General features: G+C 35.2%; 1 protein-coding gene across 1 annotated transcript in view; it reads right to left on the bottom strand.

Moving 5' to 3' along the window:
- prlra (prolactin receptor a) overlaps nucleotides 1-4285 on the bottom strand; it is a 36405-nt gene extending 32120 nt beyond the window's left edge. The window contains exon 1 of the mRNA XM_051676835.1: nucleotides 4116-4285. The gene's annotated coding sequence lies outside the window, so the exon portion shown is untranslated. The remainder of the gene's footprint in view (nucleotides 1-4115) is intronic.
- Between the last annotated feature and the right edge of the window lie 15242 nt (nucleotides 4286-19527).

Genomic DNA, 19527 nt, shown 5'->3' with positions numbered 1-19527 from the left:
ATATTTAGATATTTTTAGCAGCTGTGCTTTAATTAGTGTGCTTTAGCTGTATTGTGTATACACACAAAACAAAAAAGTGCATATTGTTATATTGCACTGCAATTTTTTCCTTGTAAAAATTCATTCATACTGAGTAATATCTCAAAGCAAAACTAATTTCCACAATAACTTGACTATTAGTTTTGATTTTGAAACTGTAAATGTTAACACAATGGACAAATCTAAAACTGGAAATAATGTTTTTTATATATTTACAAACCAAATCTTCCTACGTATCGTCACAGTATATTTACCTGTAATGTAAATATGGGTGTCCATACACCTGGTGAAAAGCACAGTTGGCATGTTGATGGAATAACAGAGGCGTTTAGTTTCGCGACAGAATGAATGGTGAAACCAGTCGGACAAGCTCTCCAGCTTCTTACCTCCTAATGTAGACATGCATTAGCACTTATGTTTACATGAATCCAAGTTCCATGCAAGACCAAGGCAGATTTATTCCAAATGTCTCAGGTTTCCCCCTCAAAATGTCTTGCACCCATAAATTGCTTTTCCCCTTTGCAGACTCATGTTGCTGCATTTCAGCATTACTGTATTAATCTGTCTGTTAAAAGGCATTTTTAATTTAAGGGAAACTTTGACAATTTATGATCACAAGGTGAGCCCTGTTGACTTTAAAATATTTTTTTCTTTTTATTTAATTGAAGAAATTGCAATGGATTTCCAGAATATCAACGTGAGTTCCATTATGTGTCATGAGACCTAAACATACAATTATGTGAAAGCTACTTTTAAAGCACTGGTATTATGTTCAGCCTTTATGACCCTGAAAAGAATATTCATGCATCTAAACACTAAACAATGTAGAATGAGTTCTTACCTGCCATGATTTTTGCATGATATTATAATTGTTTCATTTCATTCATTACCATTCCTGACTCTTTTGAGCACAAATAACAGCCTGTGAACCTCATGCAACTATTCTTCTATATATCCATTTATAAATACTAGGGGTGGGGAAAAAATCGATTCTGTTAAAAATGAGAGAAACTATTTTAAAATCATCTCCCTGATGAAAAATAGAATTTGTATTTAATTTAAAAAATGACACATTTAGCTTAATATACTAATCTAAGCATAGACAGATAAAGGACATGTTGTGCATTCTGAGATGCTATTCTTCTCACCACAATTGTACAGAGCGGTTATCTGTGTTACCGTAGACTTTTTGTCAGTTTGAACCAGTCTGGACAATCTCCATTGACCTCTCTCATCAACAAGGTGTTTCTGTCCTCAGAACTGCCGATCACTGGATGTTTTTTTGTTTTTGGCACCTTTCTGAGTAAATTTAAGAGACTGATGTGAAGGAAAATTCCAGGAGATCAGCAGTTACGGAAATACTCAAACCAGCCCATGTGGCACCAACAATCATGCCACAGTCGAAATCACTGAAATCACATTTTTCCCCAATTCTGATGGTTGATGTGGACATTTCCTAAAGCTCCTAACCCATATCTGCGTGATTTTATGCATTGCCACATGATTGGCTGATAAGATTATCTCATGAATAGCTGTACAGGTGTACCTAATAAAGTGCTCATTGAATCTCTATGATATTCTGGTCCCTCTATGGCTAAGGGCCCTCCTTCAATGTAAGTCTATGGGATTTTTATGCCCATTTCATCGACCACCAGACAAAAATTGTAACTCTTGATTGCTTAGAAAAGTAATAGTCATGGGGGCCTGGGTAGCTCAGTGAGTAAAGACGCTGACTACAACCCCTGGAGTCGCAAGTTCGAATCCAGGGCGTGCTGAGTGACTCCAGCCAGGCCTCCTAAGCATCCAAATTGGCCCGGTTGCTAGGGAGGGTAGAGTCACATGGGGTAACCTTCTCGTGGTCACTATAATGTTGTTCTCGCTCTCGGTGGGGTGCATGGTGAGTTGTGCGTGGATGCCACGGAGAATAGCGTGAAGCCTCCACATGCTCTATGTCTCCGCGGTAACGCGCTCAACAAGCCATGTGATAAGATGCGTGGATTGACTAGACGCGGAGGCAACTGAGATTCATCCTCCGCAATCCAGAGTCACTACACCACCACGAGGACTTAGAGCGCATTGGGAATTGGGCATTCCAAATTGGGGAGAAAAGGGGAGAAAATCAAAAAAAAGAAAAAGAAAAGTAATAGTCCACCTCTTCTCTGGGGGGACACTTCTCATGTTGGCCCATTCCACCCAACACCAATCCCCTCCCAACCACCCCACCCTCCGACCCACCTTGACTGTCACTTGACACAAATAAAAGCTGTAAAGTCTTAGGTAGACAAACATAAACATGAAGTGAAGACGTTCAACTCCTCATTATGGTATCCTATAATCAAAACAGACACTGGTCATTTTCAGCACGTGTTTGAACAGCAAGTAAATGCTTAATTAATGTTAACGTGTTCGACTTTACTGCATAACACTGGCACATGCTTTACTAAGAAACGCCACCCCCACCCCCTGTTGGCCACATTTAGAATCCTTACAGTCACATGCCATGTTTGATTCATACTGCCTCTAAAATCCATTTCCCTCAGGGCTGCTGGAAAAAAAAAAAAAGAAAAAAATAAAAAGATTTGAACTAAGATTTGAAACTAGAAGTAGTATAGAGCTGTTCACCCTTGACTTCAATTTGTAGGAATTTCCTACACATTTTTTTCTCTTCAATTTATTAGAAAAATAAGGTCTGTGGTAAACCTTTGTTAAAGATACTTGAACGTTTTGTCATAATCGCCTCTTAACAATCATAAGAGTAGAAGTTTTTATGAACTCAACCTAAACTAATCACAAACAATGCAACCAGCAGATATTTTGTTAATCTTCTATGTTCCTCTTTAAAACATCTGAAGTACTTTAAGCAGGGATATATATTCAAGACAGTACGGGGGAATATGCCCCCCCCCCCCACAGAACATATCAAACTGTCAATATTACAATCAATATTATTAATACAAAATATTTGTTGTCCCAACTACATTCAAATGAGGTCATCTCCAACACTTAACTCTGAACCAGAAAACATAAGTCACCTATTATTAAGCTGTTGACACACCCCTAAAACTGGAGGACTGAAGACTTCATATCCATTCTGCCCCTTTCATGCCCTCAATTAGACCAAGGGAAAGCTCATTACATAATCAGCACTTTCTATCCACTAATATAATTAAGCTCTAAAGCCCTGCTCTGGTGCAGTAGGGCCACTTGATGACCAACTACTGACAACAAAATAATTCAGTAACGCTTTAGTGCCTGTTTTACATGTAATAATAATGAATTATTAGCAGCACACAATTACTGTACATATTAAGTAGGCCTATGTATTGTTCATTCATTTTACTCTGTACATTCTTATTTAAATACACAGTATGTAAACACTGTAATGACCAATATTTCACACCCTGATTGAAGACATTTAAGTGACAGTTTGTGTTTCAGAACGCCAACTAAAACTATTTCAAAAGGGACACAATATGAAAAATCAACAGGGTAAGATCCAAAGAGCCATTTCTTCCCCTTCTGACCCTTAAAAATAACTGTTATTGGTGTAAAACCAAATGTAGTAAACTTAATTCAGTCACAATAAAAAAAACTGACTTCAAACTAGATAAGTTGCATGTTGTTACCACATAATGCACAACAGGGTTTTGCTTGTATTAATATATCAATGTAGCACTAATAGTTAAGATGCATACATGTACTTTTATTATTAATTTTTTTTAATTTATATATATATATATATATATATATATATATATATATATATATATATATTATATTTATATTACATTTCACATTTTTTATTAATTGCAGTTCAGTCAAATCAATCAGTCTTAAACAACGTGGTACAAAATATAAATTGTCCTGCATCATATAGGCTACATTTTTAATTATGCGTTACATGCATTCAACCATTCTTATGGCTGTGTCAATTCTATTCTGTTTTCAAAACAATGTATTCGAGATCTGAACAAAGTATAAAACCGGTAGAAAAGCAATAGTACCATCGCAAAGGTCGGTGTGAAAAAGCAAGCGCGGGAGACAGCGTAATGCGTGGGTCAGATTTCCGCACTTACCTTTTATTCATACGGCGATGATGAGATCCGATTATCCCCTCTTTAGCGTTCCAAGTGATCAGTGCCTTCAGGATGCTTCATTGAACTGACTGATTTCCGCTTTTGCTTATGTAACCGATAGCTCGTTAGGCTTAGATGTCTTGAGGAGACGTGCGCTCCCACGCCTCACAGGTAAGTCAAATGCCCCGGCAGTTGGGCATCTCCTGTCTAACTTGTCTGTCTGGGAGTGGGCGTGAGCTTGACTGCTCGGCTCCTCCCACAAATCCCTCCCACTCTGAGCTCACGGTTTAATCTCATCTGAGACGTCCACAGTGTGTTACGTTCTGAGCTGCCTGCAAATGACAGTTTTATACCTGTGAAACTAATAAAGCGAACCAAACACCGACTCAATGCAAATAATATAATGCAACAAACGCGCATGATGATTATTTAATGAAATGAATTGAATCTATAATTTTTTGCATTTAAGTCAAAAGTCTGGAATCATAAAACATTGCCAGAAATGTGGAATTAAGCTGGTAAAGTAGCCTACGGTTGTTAATATTAGTTAGCACAATAGTTAAAGGGATAGTTTACCCCAAAATGAAAATTCACACTCAGCCTCATGCCATCCCAGATGTGTATGACTTTCTTTCTTCTGCAGAGCACAAACAAAGGTTTTTAAAGAATATCTCAGCTTTGTAGGTCAATGCAATGCAAGTCAATGGTTGCCATGAACTTTGAAGGTCCAAAAAGCACATAAAGTCAGCATAAAAGTAATCTATACGACTCCAGTGGTTAAATCTATGTCTTCAGAAGTGATATGATAGGTGTGGGTGAGACACAGAACAAAGGAATTTAAACATTTGTGGCATAATGTTGATTACCACAAAAAAATTAATAAATTCAACTCATCCCTCCTTTTAAAAAAAAAAAAAAAAAGGCAGAAATCAAGGTTACAGTGAGGCACTAACAGCTGAAATGAATGGGGCCAATTTTTGGAGGGTTTAAAGGCACAAATGTGAGGCTTTTAATTTTATAAAAGCACTTACATTAATTCTTAAGTTAAAACTCATGTATTATTTGAGCTGTAAAGTTGTTTAAATCATAATTTTTACAGTCGTTTCAGGATTTTAGAGTTTGTTGACACTTCATCGTCATGGCAACGAAGTTGTAAAATTGTTTATAACTTTACACAGAAAAGGTTAGAAAGTGATATTATCACACTAAAATCATGTTAATACACATATTGTTTACATCTTGTGCCTGTACGTACTTTTAAAATAGTGAGTATTTTAACGTTTACGGATTGGTCCCTTTCACTTCCATTGTAAGTCTCTCACTGGAACCCAGATTTTTGCTTTTTTTTTTTTTTTTTTTTTTTTAAGAAAAGGAGGGATGAGTCGAAATACATTTTTTGTGGTAATTAACACTATGCCACAAATGATGTTGAATGAGCTTATCCTTATCCTTTTTTACTATAAATTCTCCTCCCTGCCCAGTAGATGACGATATGCATGAAGAATGCGAATCACCAAAGTGGAGATTTCTGGTAAAAAAATGACTTAAATATTGATCTGTTTCTCACACAGAACTATCATATCACTTCTGAAGACATGGATTTAACCACTGGAGTCTTATGGATTAATGTGAGGCTGCTATTATATGCTTTTTGGACCTTCAAAGTTCTGGCCACCATTCACTTGCATTATATGGAACTACAGAGCTGAGATATTTTCTAAAAATCTTCATTTGTGTTCAGCTGAAGAAAGAAAGTCATTCACATCTGGGATGGCATGAGGGTGAGTAAATGATGAGAGAATTTTCATTTTTGTATGAACTATTCCTTTAACATAAACTAACAACAAACAATATTACAAAATGTATTAACTTTGTTTAATGTTATTTCATATATACTACTATATTTTTAACTTTAAAAGTTGCATACGGTACATATAAATTAGTTAATGTTTTATGAGCTAACACTAACTTACAATGAACAATAGTATAAATTGCCATTAACCAAGATTAATAAATGCTGAAAAAATTGTTCATTGTTAGTTTGTTAACTATTGCATCCAATAGAGCTGTTCAGGTTGTAGTCCCGGACCCGGAAACTGAATTTGCCATGGGTTACTTCTGGATTTTCCTATGGGTTTTTATAATGGGTATTTTGAAATTATGAGTTAAATAAGGTCCGTGGTAAACATTACATGACGATATGTGGGAGTTTTGTTCAACAACATAAATTACACACAGTCATATCTCAAACGTGAATTTTGAAGCCGTATTCTTCTTTTTTTTTTAAACACACGGCAGCTTCAAAATTTATGTTTGGGGTATGGCTGTGTATAATTTATGTTGTAGAACAAAATGTCAAGTAATGTTTACCACAGACCTTATTTTTCATGTAAGTTCAAAAACCCCATTATAAAAACCCATAGAAAAATCCTGAGGGAACCCATGACTCCAGGTTTGCCTACAAATTGGTATCACTGCTGAACAGCTCTATACAACCTTAATATAAATTGTAACTGATTGATATGTATATGTATAAATAAAATCTTAAGATCAATACCATTGCTATACATCTGCTTTTATGTACCATGTAAATCAAGCGGACAGACGGACGGATGGACTGATTGACTGACTGATTGATTGATTTGAGGTCTAAATCTAGTTTTTATTGGGCAAGATGGACATATCTTTTTATTTGCTGCCGAGCAAAATAGACCATACGGACTACCTGTTCTGATGCAATGACAGACCTGGCAAAAATTTATGACCATCCTGAGTGACTCTAAGCTGCTTGTGCTTGCAATCCAAACACAGGGTTATATAGCCCTGCTCTTGCTCAAACATTGTAAAAACCTGTTGAGATAAAGCCTTCACCATCATGCTCTTAAGCACTTTGTTTGCTGCTCCGTGTGTCTTATTGAGAAGGCAGTAAACTGAAGGATTACTAGGATGCTGTGGCACTTCCCCTATCTGGGACTGTGGTGATGTGGGCATGGCCGAATGACGTCTGTGGAGAGAGAGACCAGGAGAGGAAGAACGGTAAGGATTGACACCTGTGGGAAATTATCTCTAACAGCTGTTCTGTGTTGCAGTGAGAGCTGGAGAGGGATAAAAGGGCAGTCCAGACCACCGGAGGGGAGAGAGAGAGTCGCACGCAGCCAAGTTCTTATGTGTGTGCATTTATTGCTGAAAAGTGTATCAAAATAAAGACTTACGTTGAATTGTTTATCTGGCTCCCACTTCCTCCTTGAAAGAGAGTTTGTGACTTATCACAGGGACATTGTTTTTCCTTATGGTGTTCCTGGTGCTTACGGAAAAAGACAATCGGATGTAGTCGCTTTGGATAAAAGCGTCTGCCAAATGAATAAATGTAAATGGAACGGTCTCATGACCAAATGAACATTTGGTATTGGAGGTTTTGCTTGCTTAAAATCTCCTGATCTGGGCCAGTCTGTAAAAGCCAGGATGACTAAAACATTTATAAATTGCCTAGTTTCTTTCTTTCTTTCTTTCTTTCTTTCTTTCTTTCTTTCTTTTTTCAACAGCAGCAGCAGCAGCAAGGATCCTAGATATTGGGACAACATACTAGACTTTTCTGATTATTCACCCCTCTTCTGCTTAATGCAACTAAAAAGGAAAATCAAGCACACACTTGCACTGTTATTATCATATTATCTGCAGTATTTGGTGGGGTAATTTTCTCTGCATGCATCAAATGACTCCGGGTGCCTGTTGCTTTAGGGTTCACATGGACAGGAAAATGAACAGCTCAAGAGAATGCTAAAACCACCGGTTACAGACTAATTCACAAAAGGATGCTCAGGTAAATATAATGGATGACAACAGACAAAACCACAGTGTGGAACAGAAAAACAAAATTTGGCAAATTATTTCTTTGGACAAAATGGAAAGAAGCAGACATGCTTAAAATAGGTGGAATGTCTGAAAACCCAAAGACGATCATTTGAGCTGACCTCAAAATCCCTACTTGTGCATAAAATGTGTTTTAGCCTGCATAAATATCATACTAAAGCTGAAACTTGAATGACTCATAGTTGCTAATAGGAATAGTGGGTAAACATATGAATAAGGAATTTTCTTCACTGTCACTGCATGTTTAAATGAGATGTTTTCCATAAAGTAATGCTATTTGTAGACACCAGTCATCTAAGGAAGCCATTAATTAGCAAATGTATAAACATAATTATTTTAAAATCATACTCCTCATTCTTAAAGGAGCAATATGTAACATTGACATCAAGCATTTAAAATGAGTACTGCAATCCAAATTCAAATTATTAGAGAGAGTTGTCTCCCCGCCCCCTCCTCCCAAGACTCGAAACTCACGCAGGTTGCCAGGTTGAGGACACGCAACAGGAACAAGCAAACTGACAATGGCAAGCGGACGAGCCTTACACTGTAAGTTGATCAGCTAATGTATACGTTTGCAATGTTTTTATTGTTTGCAAATTATAAACCAGCTCATGTGGATTTTTTATAACTCTGTCAATGTTAGCTAGATGTTTTGCTGGCTTCCATGGCTGCAGCGTGCTGTGTTTGCCCGCTAACTTGTTTAAAATCTGGCAACCCGGGGTGTCGAAATACTATTGGGATATGGGCAGTGGGTGGGATCATACAGGCCAAAACGCAAGCAGAAATTCCGGCCAGACATTTCAAAGTAGAATATACTGGCTATAGCATTGTTTTCAGAGTAGCCAGTATTTCAATTTAGCATGTTTCCTAAATCTCTGATAACATATTATGATAATTTTATGCTTTAGTACAGTATATATATATTACATATTGCACCTTTAAACGACATACAAAAATAAGTTAAAGGGATAGTTCACTCAAAATGAAAATTCTGTCATCATCTACTAACCCTCATGTTGTTCCAAACCTATACTGTATGCCTTTCTTACATGGAAAACAAAAAGAGATATTAGGCAGAATGTTAGCCTCAGTCACCACTCATTTTTATTGTAAAAGATGCAATGAAAGTGAATGGTGACTGAGGCTAACATTCTACTTAACATCTCCTTTTTCACTGAACAGAGGAAATAGAGTCCAATCAGTTTAGAACAACATGAAGGTGAGAGAATGGTTTTCAAATTTTGGGTGGACTATCCCTTTAAGTACCTATTCATCTGTATAGAAATTTCTAGGAACAACCTCAGTGTTCTATGTAACATGATGATGATGGCACCAACGGAAGATATGGTGAACGCTTTGCCCTACCTTTTTAAAATTGTAACTATGCACGATTATATGGTTAGTTGCATTTAGCATTTTATTTTCCCTGCTGTCCATGGCCCTATCAGAACAGACCTGCGGCCCATTTTGGGTTTGCGACCCACCAGAACCAATGTCCCAGAAGGTGTCGAAACCTTCATCAGGCACAAAAGAGAAGATAACATGCTGAAGAACACCACCAAACTGGCTTGCACATGTTTTGGGCACCCTGGGGCACATTCCATTAAAATTAATCAGTGTAAAGTATTATATAACATAACATTTATGAAAACACAGTAATAATCAAAATTCAACCAGCAACGGAAGATATGGTGAACGCTTTGCCCTACCTTTTTAAAATTGTAACTATGCACGATTATATGGTTAGTTGCATTTAGCAACTAACCATATTAACATTAAAACATTCAGTAAAATATACTGTAACTGTACTGTAGATTTTCCCATGTACACAAATAATGGAGAGACAAAAATGAAATACCAAAGTGAGCATGTAATTTATTGGGATTGCGTTTTTGATCCAAGAGGATCCTGCTCTGGTTCATTACCACAATGTAGGCCTCTTCCAAATATTCAACTACACTCTATTCAAGATATAAACAATATTAAACAAACACACTTTAAGTGAGTAGTCTTGTGGCTATAATTCTAATCAAATGAATCAACACAATCATTAAAGGAATTTTCCGGGTTCATTACCCGTTAAGCTCAATCAAAAGCATTTGTGTCATAATATTGATTAAAAATTAATTTGGACATTTCCCTCCTTTTCTTAAAAAAATCTAAAATCTGGGTTACAGTGAGGCACAATGGAAGTGAATGGGGCCAGTCCGTAAATGTTAAAATCCTCACTGTTTCAAAAGTATAGCATAAACTATATTTGTATTAATATGATTTTAGTGTGATAAAATCACTTACTAACCGTTTCTGTGTAAAGTTATATACATTTATAATAACTGAAGTGCTTTGTAAAATTATAAGTTTAAACCCTCCAAAAATTGGCCCTATTCACTTCCATTGTAAATGCTTCACTGTAACCTCGATTTTTGCTTAAAGGAGAGATGAGTTGAAGTTAACTTTTGAGGTAATCAGCATTATGCCACAAATGCTGTCGATTGATCTTAACTTGTATTGAACCCAGAATATTGAGTTATTCCATTAAGTTCATTAATAATACCCATATTAAAGTAAACTGCACAGCATCTGTTCACAGCACGCACTTCTAAAAATAAATATTCCAGTTAAGTTTCAATTAAAAGTTTATATGTCTTGATGCTACCAGAGAACACTTTAAAGTTCCACAAAAAACTTTTTGTTTTTATTCTTCTATAGAAAAACCATATGCACTAGTGCTTTAAAGGACCAATAAACCAATAAAATAATCTGAAGAACCAGAATTCAACAAAGAATCTTTTTAATCTCCAAATATCCTCCAAACCACTGAAGAACCTATACCACACAAAATAGTTCTTGATAAGATAAGATAAGAACCATTAAAGAACCTTTATTTTTAAGAGAGTGCTTGCTGTTTCTTTACAGGTTTAACACTTGTACTCAATGACCAACAGCCAATAGTAACATTTTTAGTGGCATTTATGTGCAGACTGAGGTAATTGTATACTGTTATGTCATAAAAGCCATTGTGTTTAAAACATATTAAATCTACATGAGATTAGAGGTCAGGATGACACACAATACAAATCAGTCTTAAATGTGCAGAATTTCATCTAGACCTGAGACAAATGCATTTTCGCTATGACAAATTTCCATCCACAACAGGTTACATAATTACTTTTTAATATTTCAGTGACAATTTCTCAGGTCTGAACAAACCAAATTTCAAATACAACGACCCCCAAAATTGTTGTACTTTGTTTGATATTTTGTTATCTAATGCATAGACATTTTACATTTTTAAGTGTGGTTTTGGAGTCCAAAACTTTTTAGGGCAACTGGGTCTGCCCTTCACGAATGCTGATGAAGTGTTTACAGTACCGTACTTATTGGCATAATATGTCAATTATAACACACTAACTGTTATGCAAATGTTTTTTACACAAAGTGCATCATTGATTAGCATTTGTCTGGCTGTACTGCGAATCAATTACATTGAGCAACACACTCCTAAACGAATGAGAACCAGCAAAAGCTATAAATGTTTTATTTTTCATTGTGGGTGGATTGGCAAACAAAGGTCTTTGGTCACATATTATTATGAATGTCTGGAGTCTAAAAATAAAGATTTGAATTGAATGATAGTTGTGCATTAACTATATTACATAACAATACAATATACAGGTATAAGGAGTTAAATGAAAAGGAGCTATACAAATGTATACCATGCATATAAGCTGAATAAATTAAATACAAATCAAGTGTGTGTGAACATTTTCAGTGCAGTTAAATCACTGTGTTATTTAAGTAACTCTGTATTGTAAAGCTCTAGTTAAACCTTTAGGTGTCATTAATTATTTAAATGAATTCATTGATCCGTGTTGTCTTTAATCTCTGATCTCTTGTTAAATTCTATGAGTTATACAATGTTTACTTGAGTTAACAACACATGAACAAATTATTTATACACACTTATCTGCTTGTTTATTTTGCTTATTCTCCACAGATTTATCTGTTGATGCCAACATTTTCCAAAGTAAAATTATGTTCACCTTTTACACCATAGAAATGTATAGCATGAATGCGCCATGCAGTGATTATTTGAACAAATTAACAGGACTTACCATATTCTTTTACCCCAGTGAACTGGGCTGTGAAATCATGTGACTGGTTACATGCATATCTATAGTAATTCTATGAATTACTAAAAACCTTTAACAGCACACAAAAGTATTCTGATATACGAATCCTAATACATTAACAAAGTTACAAGAATGTATGTAATTCCACTCATCCATCCATCCTGTTGTAAGGCCCATTACCTTAAACTTTCAGACAAGGCTTTATCATATCAATTTTCAATTTTTCTCTTGACAACATTTTGTTGTTTCTATAATTCCAGTTCCTAAAAGTAATCCAACATTCAACGAAGATTTACATAAATGTGTCATCTCTTAAATAGCGCAACATTTTTGTAATTATAATTAATTACAAAATTGCTTATGTTAGGCCAAGGAAATAGCATCATTTTCATCATCTCTAATGAATTATTGGTTTGAGTCACACAGGTCTGCTGTTGAGTGTATTTGTGTTGGGATTTATGTGGATGAGAGATGAGGCAAATTGAATTGTTAGATGAACAGTGAAAATAGCTATGATAAACAAGCTCCTCTGGACATGAGTCATTAAATTTATAACGTGGATGATCAAATGAACTCATCTAGAGGTAAACTTTCAATGAAATCTAACCTGATATATTTCTGTGATTTCCTGGTATTGGGTCAGTTTAAACTGAAATTAAGTGCAATATGTTTGACTGAGAGGGAAGATGTTCTTTGCCCAGTCTTTTAGAAAATTGCTCGACTCCTGTGCCAGAGGGTTTATCTTAGTGGACGACTCATATTTAATTCAATATATCAATAAGCATAAATATGGAATGGGTTAAGGTTAGTTGTTTTGGAACTACTTAAATGTTCGTTCCCAAGTGCATGATGATATTTATTCAATGACTGAATTTTGGTTTTTTATTTTGCTTTGCTTCTCTTTGTTTTTTGTCGTTTTGGAACTACTCAAGTTTTCGTTCCCAAGTGCATGATGATGTTTATTCAATGACTGGATGTTTGTTTTGTTTTGTTTTGTTTTGTTTTGTTTTGTTTTGTTTTGTTTTGTTTTTTGTTTTGTTTTGTTTTGGTTTTTGTTTTGTTTAGTTTTTTTGTTTAGTTTAGTTTTTTTGTTTTGTTTTGTTTTTTTGTTTTTTGTTTTTTGTTTTGTTTTGTTTTTTGTTTTGTTTAGTTTTTTGTTTTGTTTTGTTTTGTTTTGTTTTGCTTGGTTCAAATGACCTTATAATGTTCTTAATAGCCTATGCTTTCTTTTGTTAAATTCACACTTGTACAGGATTCAGTTACCATACAATTATGTTAAAGTGTTGTTATGAGAAGAGCCCCAGCTGTGACTATATTGTTGCATAACACCTTGGCAAGGTTAAAACCATGTTATCAGTGCTTTGATTCAGAGTGAGGGAGTCAGAAAGACATGGAGACACTGAGAGAAACAGAAAGAAAGACTGAGTCACGCAAAGGGACGTCTTTTGGGCTGTGGGGCAGGTGAGGGCTTGTAGGATTTAGATGGACCACAGTGCAATCCTTACCATATACCGTAGTTTTGCACAACAAACATTCCTTGTGGAAAAGCAGCAAGTCAATAGTGAAGGAAAAGCAAAGACATCCATTGCCTTTGATCAGTGATCAGATTTTCTGTTTCAATGCATTAAAGGGGCAGTTCAACCAAAAATTAGAATTCTGTCATTATTTACTCACCCTCATGTACTTCGCATACCACATACTGTTATTTGTGTTCATAGAACAGAAATGGATAATCATCACTCGCTCTTTTAAATACAACAACAGTTTCTATCTGTTAAGCTTGGACAGATATACATATTCAGACAGATATTATAGTTGTCCCAGGACAAAAAAACACCAAAAAGCACTGTAAAAGTAGTCCGCATGACTAATGCTCTATATTTCAAGTCTTTAGAAGATGTACAATAGCTTTGTGTAAGGAACAGACTGAAATTTTAGTGGTTATTCTCTGTTAATCTTCCCTTCTGTTGAAGCTCTGATATGCACAAAAGTCATATGGACTACAAAAGGGATGTAGTCCACAAACGTTGATGCCATTTGACATCAAACACTATTGGTTCTTGTGTGTTTTGTGACCAAATGCCATCAATGGTGCCATATTTGATGCTATCACACTGTATGTCTTCAGAACACTTAGAATAAAGTGCACAAGTAACATGGACTTTTATGGTGCCTTTTTGTCCTCATGGGAGCTTGTCAGATGTAGGCACAATGAACTGTTGTCAAACAGAAAATAGCTTCATGCAAATTCTTTAAAATTCTGCTTTTTGTACCATGGATTAAATAACAGCATGCAGGTTTGAAACGATGTGAGTGTAAGCAAATAATAGCAGAAGTTTTTTTTTTTTTTGGTCAACTATTGCTTTAAACACCACATGAAATGTCTAGACAATTGCAGTTTTCTGTCCTGTCTTGACTTATTTCCTTTGTTTTGAAATAGCCATTAGGCTTTTGTTACATCACAGCCATGAAAGATGACTTGCTTCTTGCTAGTCATTTGCAGATGGTCCATTATATTTAATAAAATATCTGTGGTGCAGGATGAGTCATCAGTATTTCTGGTCAATTTTCATGTAAGAGAAAGACTGTAAATTACATATATCTGCTGAAGTTTGTCAGTGTTTTTAAGTACACTATATAGATGGCATCAAAGCTAATAGACATGGTCAAAAAGCCACAAAACTCCAAGTTTGATTTCCTTAATGCCCTAATGAATAAAAATAGTTATTTTTACCTACAGCAGGATCAAAGCACCGCTCCAAAGCACCTATTATAAAACTAAACCTTATACATTTTTTACTTACTGTACCTTTAGAATTTTTCCATGGCTCATGATCAACTGGCATGACATGACTCAACCTCATATGCCAAAACATTTAACCCTATCAGACACAAGGAAGTTTTGGATCAAAGATCAAACAAGGTCAATGATTTCGCCTATGGGTAGATGGAAGGGGCTCTGAAAACATATTCATAAGTCGTAAAATAAAGTCATAAAGTGAAGTCATAAGTGAAGTTGCCTTTTTGATGAAATAAAGGTCAGTAGTTTCTTCATATGACCGGTGAACACTATGTACACATGCATGCAAGCTTTCTAGATAGGATACTACCATTTGCTGAATGCATTTGGCTTTTTTTTTTTTTTTTTTTGGCTTGCTAGAGAATTCAGAGACAGCTGTCTCCAAATTATATACAATAATACACACACAGACACATGTGCATGCATGCATGCACTGACAAATGCACAAACATTTACTAAGCTGTCTAAATAAGGACTTACCATAGACTTCTATTGTTTTTTATAGAAAGCTAATTGTAATTGCTACAGACTAATGGATAAGATTTTGAAACTGTTGAAGTTAATGTTTCATAAATGTTTGATAAAATTTCTACATAATGATTGAATATTTAAATTCATTAAATTAGCAGAACGCATATTCTGCTAACTGAACCATTATTTGTCAAATTTGTGTGATTTTTATTTTGTATTTATTTCTCTTGTTTTTATGTAATTTTTTGTATTTTATTTTAATTATTTAATTTAATGAATTATTCAGTTCTTTTGCTTATTTCAAATGACCTCATATTTTTTTAAATATATATTATATATGTATATACAGTATGTCTATTTTTGGTATTTTATTTAATTTAATTTAGTGAATTGTTCAATTGTTTTGTTTATTTCAAATGACCTCATATATATATATATATATATATATATATATATATATATATATATATATATATATATATATATATATATAGCACAGTAAGCTCACATTTGGCTTTGGACTGGCAATCAAAAATCACAGATTTAATATTGTCCTGTGAATGGCACAGTCAATGAGTTCACCTTTCATTTGTGGCCTTAAGCAAGACTCCTGACAAAAGTCGCCCTAGGGGGAGTGTCCCGTCGGTTATTGTACTGTAAGTCAGTATGGAAGAAAAGCATCTGTTAAAACAACAAGAGAAAGAACAAGAAGCAGAAGACTTGACATGTCCTTACATCCTAGCTACCTTGTGTATGATTTATTTGATGCATCCTGACATTTTTTGTTTTGTTTGTTTGTTTATTTATTTATTTATTTCATTTGTACCACTGTTCCCAAATATTTAGTGTCTTTTACACAGGCTCACTTCTCTCCCCTTCTATTTCCAGATGTTTCCCTCTAATCTCTGAGATTGAGCTTTCATCATGCTCAGACAGGGTCAAATGCATGACAGGTCATGCCAGCTGTTCAACACTGAATGAGAGCAACACTAATGTGTACTTCTCTGGAGTGGTCAATCATCTCATTGGCAAGCCTTCTGAAGCACTTCAGATCAGTGCCATGCCCTTCGGTGTGACCATCCCAGCCCTATCCCGAAAGGTTAGTCTTGGTTCTGATTGTTATTAGTTTTTACATGGGCTAACTAAGTGTTAAACCCCAAACCGTTAAACTGTATCTGTCAATATGCATAATTATCATGCTCCTACCATTGAAAATTAACCTCTTCTGCTTTCGAAGTGATTGCGGACGTGTGTGTAATGAAGAGCTTAAAAAAGAGTTGTGTGTAAAACAGGAATATTAAATACTCTGCTCTGACTCTCCAAATGAGTCTCATCTTAGTCTGCTAATATACATATTCTCTGCACACCTGCCACTGGTGAGATTTTTTTATCAACTTTACCACATCCTGAGACCTTTCAGCAAGTTACTGTTTCCCAACAAAAGACTTAATATCCGCCCATGGATGGTTGGGGAGAGAGTGAACAGAGGAGATTCCCTCTTCCATTCCACTCAAAGTGTTTGTGTTACATAATGCTGCCATCTGGAACTAGAGCTGATTTAAAACATGATATTTGTGTTATGCCATTTTAAAATGAAAATTACAGTATTTGAACTTGGACTAACATGGACATGATGTCCATGGGGCACAAGCATGGTCATGCAACATGATCACATGGGAAGTCTGAATTTTGTTTCCGGAAGTTCCAGTACTCTAGGTTCGGCCATATTATCCCGATTCACTAAAAAGAGCCATCTCCCATAAGACATTTTTCCATCTGCTCAAGCAGGTTTACCTTCTCTTGTAGCGTGACCAGAAGTGTGTCGCATCAGTAGCATGGAAGACCTGGTTTCACATCCCACATTGAAACCAGAAAGTACATTTTCACTCCACTGATGGTTAGGTTTGGGCTGGTGGGTACAGTTTATAAAATATGCATTCCTTTTCACTGTATTACAGCCTGTACAGCTGAAAACAACTAGCTTTTTGGCATCCCTCTGTGGACATTTCACCCGGAAAATGCTCACATGTACCTAATACACCCAACAACTCTTACCGCATTGGCCACTGGGGGCAGTGTTTCAAATTTCAGTAAGTACAGACCGATTTTATTTAAAGAAAAGTCAACCTAATGTTTTCGATTTCACTTGGCCAAACTCAGAATTTACTGTAAAAATTGCCTCCCTTTAAAATCATGACTTGGGAATTGAATTGAACTGGCCACACTCCACTGAATTTTGACTTTGATTCTGAATTGGAATGACAGGAAGAGGAATTTACTGAATTGCAATTTAAAGAAATTCAACAACTGATTAATTTCATTAGTTTAACGCAACAAAATGAGCAAGAATAGATAACTTCTTAGGTGATCTGTTAAAGGTTTCCATTTTGTAAGCCTGCTTCATGTTGTCTGGCCCCATTTTGACTTTGAGGTATTAGAACAACTTCAACTATGGTCCATAAAATGAAAATGAATGTATTAATATAATCAATTAAATAAAAATTTTAATAGCTGGCATCTCAAATATTAATTATTTATATCATCTAATATTTCAAATAAAATGGGTGCATAATGCTTATGGGTAATTCGTACTGAAAAATGTAATGTATTATTAAAAACTACACTCACAGCAGTTATATGAATTCTTTTGAATGAAATTCCATTTTAATCCTACTTACTTAAATTCAAATTTGAATTACAATTCTGCACCCTGTTTGTAATCTCAATTCAAATTGAATTGAATTGGAATTTTAAGTGCATTCTCAATTCAGTTCTTATTGGTGCACAATTCAAATGGTCAAACATTCCATTTTACATCATTTCTGGTATGCAGGTGCACGCTTTTAACATTAGGGGCTCTATTTTCGTGAGTGCACAAAGCCCGCGGTTACGTCTTATCCAATTGACATCAGAACACTAATTTTTGTGCAGGCGCAAAGCACAAGTGGGTGTAAGTAAGAGTGATTGCGCTATCTGTGAGTGTATGCATGCAAACTGTGGGTGTACTGTTTGTTAATGAAGTGTGCAATTCACTATTTTCCTAAGAAATAGGTCACTGCGCGAAGATGCTTTAAAAGCACGTCTGTGTTCAGTGCAAAGTCTAAACTCAGTTCCTGCATTTACAGTTTGGAGATTCCACCAGCAGGTAGTAAAAAAAGTTCATGTTCAAACTGTGAAAATATAGCGGAACTTCAAATTATGCCCTTGACAATAGCCATTTTATGAAATAAACATTTATTAGATTTGTGTTAAACTATCTTTAGGTCATGGTTTATTTGTAAATTTATTATTATTGCTATTCTTATATTTACAATTGTATTTAAGATCTAATTTGTATTGATATTTTTCCACCTGTTATCATGAAGTGCTTTTTAAGTCACTGCAAAAGGGGCCGGTGGAAGTAGTTGGAGTGAGTAAAATATTTGGATTTGGTTTTATTTTTTTTTACCACTTTATTTTAATTATATTTTCATTTCGTTTGATGTGCAATTTGAATTTAGAAATATTTTTGGTTTAATTTTGTCGTGTTTCAATAAATGAATTAAATTTTTCAAAATCGACTGGTAGAAGGGAAGTGTGCTCTGATACAATCACTGTTAATACTAGACATGATTTATGTGTCAGTAGATGAAAATTCACTTCTTAACATACATACATTTTCTATAATTTAATGGAGCGTTAATCCAAATCCTGACAAGAACCACATTTTCCATGCAAATAAAAAGATCTGACTGTCACTGTCATAGAAATATGCCTGACATTCAAGGATGCAGTTAATGCATAAAAGAACGTGAGTCCATATTTCTATTCATCTTATTCATTGCATACAGTCCATTTACACTACCAACTTCTATGAATGTGCTGTCTTTGTTTATACCGCTGGTGCTTGACAGGGAATGGACTATATAAAAGGACGCAGATGGTTCAGTAATCTGAGAAGAAGAACCTAGATTTAATGCATGCTCAAACGAAAATACCAAAACTTCATTGACTGCGTGTATGACTTATAGCATAGCGCTGCATGCGTTTAGCACTAGCACTCCTAAAATAGGGCCCTAGGACACATTTAACACTGTCTAATGGATACTGATTCTGTAAAAGCTTCTTTAAAGCATCCATTGAATTAAGCACCACATTC

Source organism: Myxocyprinus asiaticus, chromosome 38 (genome assembly GCF_019703515.2).
Source record: "Myxocyprinus asiaticus isolate MX2 ecotype Aquarium Trade chromosome 38, UBuf_Myxa_2, whole genome shotgun sequence".
Taxonomy (NCBI): domain Eukaryota; kingdom Metazoa; phylum Chordata; class Actinopteri; order Cypriniformes; family Catostomidae; genus Myxocyprinus; species Myxocyprinus asiaticus.
The sequence above is the reverse complement of the archived record's forward strand: the minus strand, read 5'-3'. Positions and strand labels throughout refer to the sequence as shown.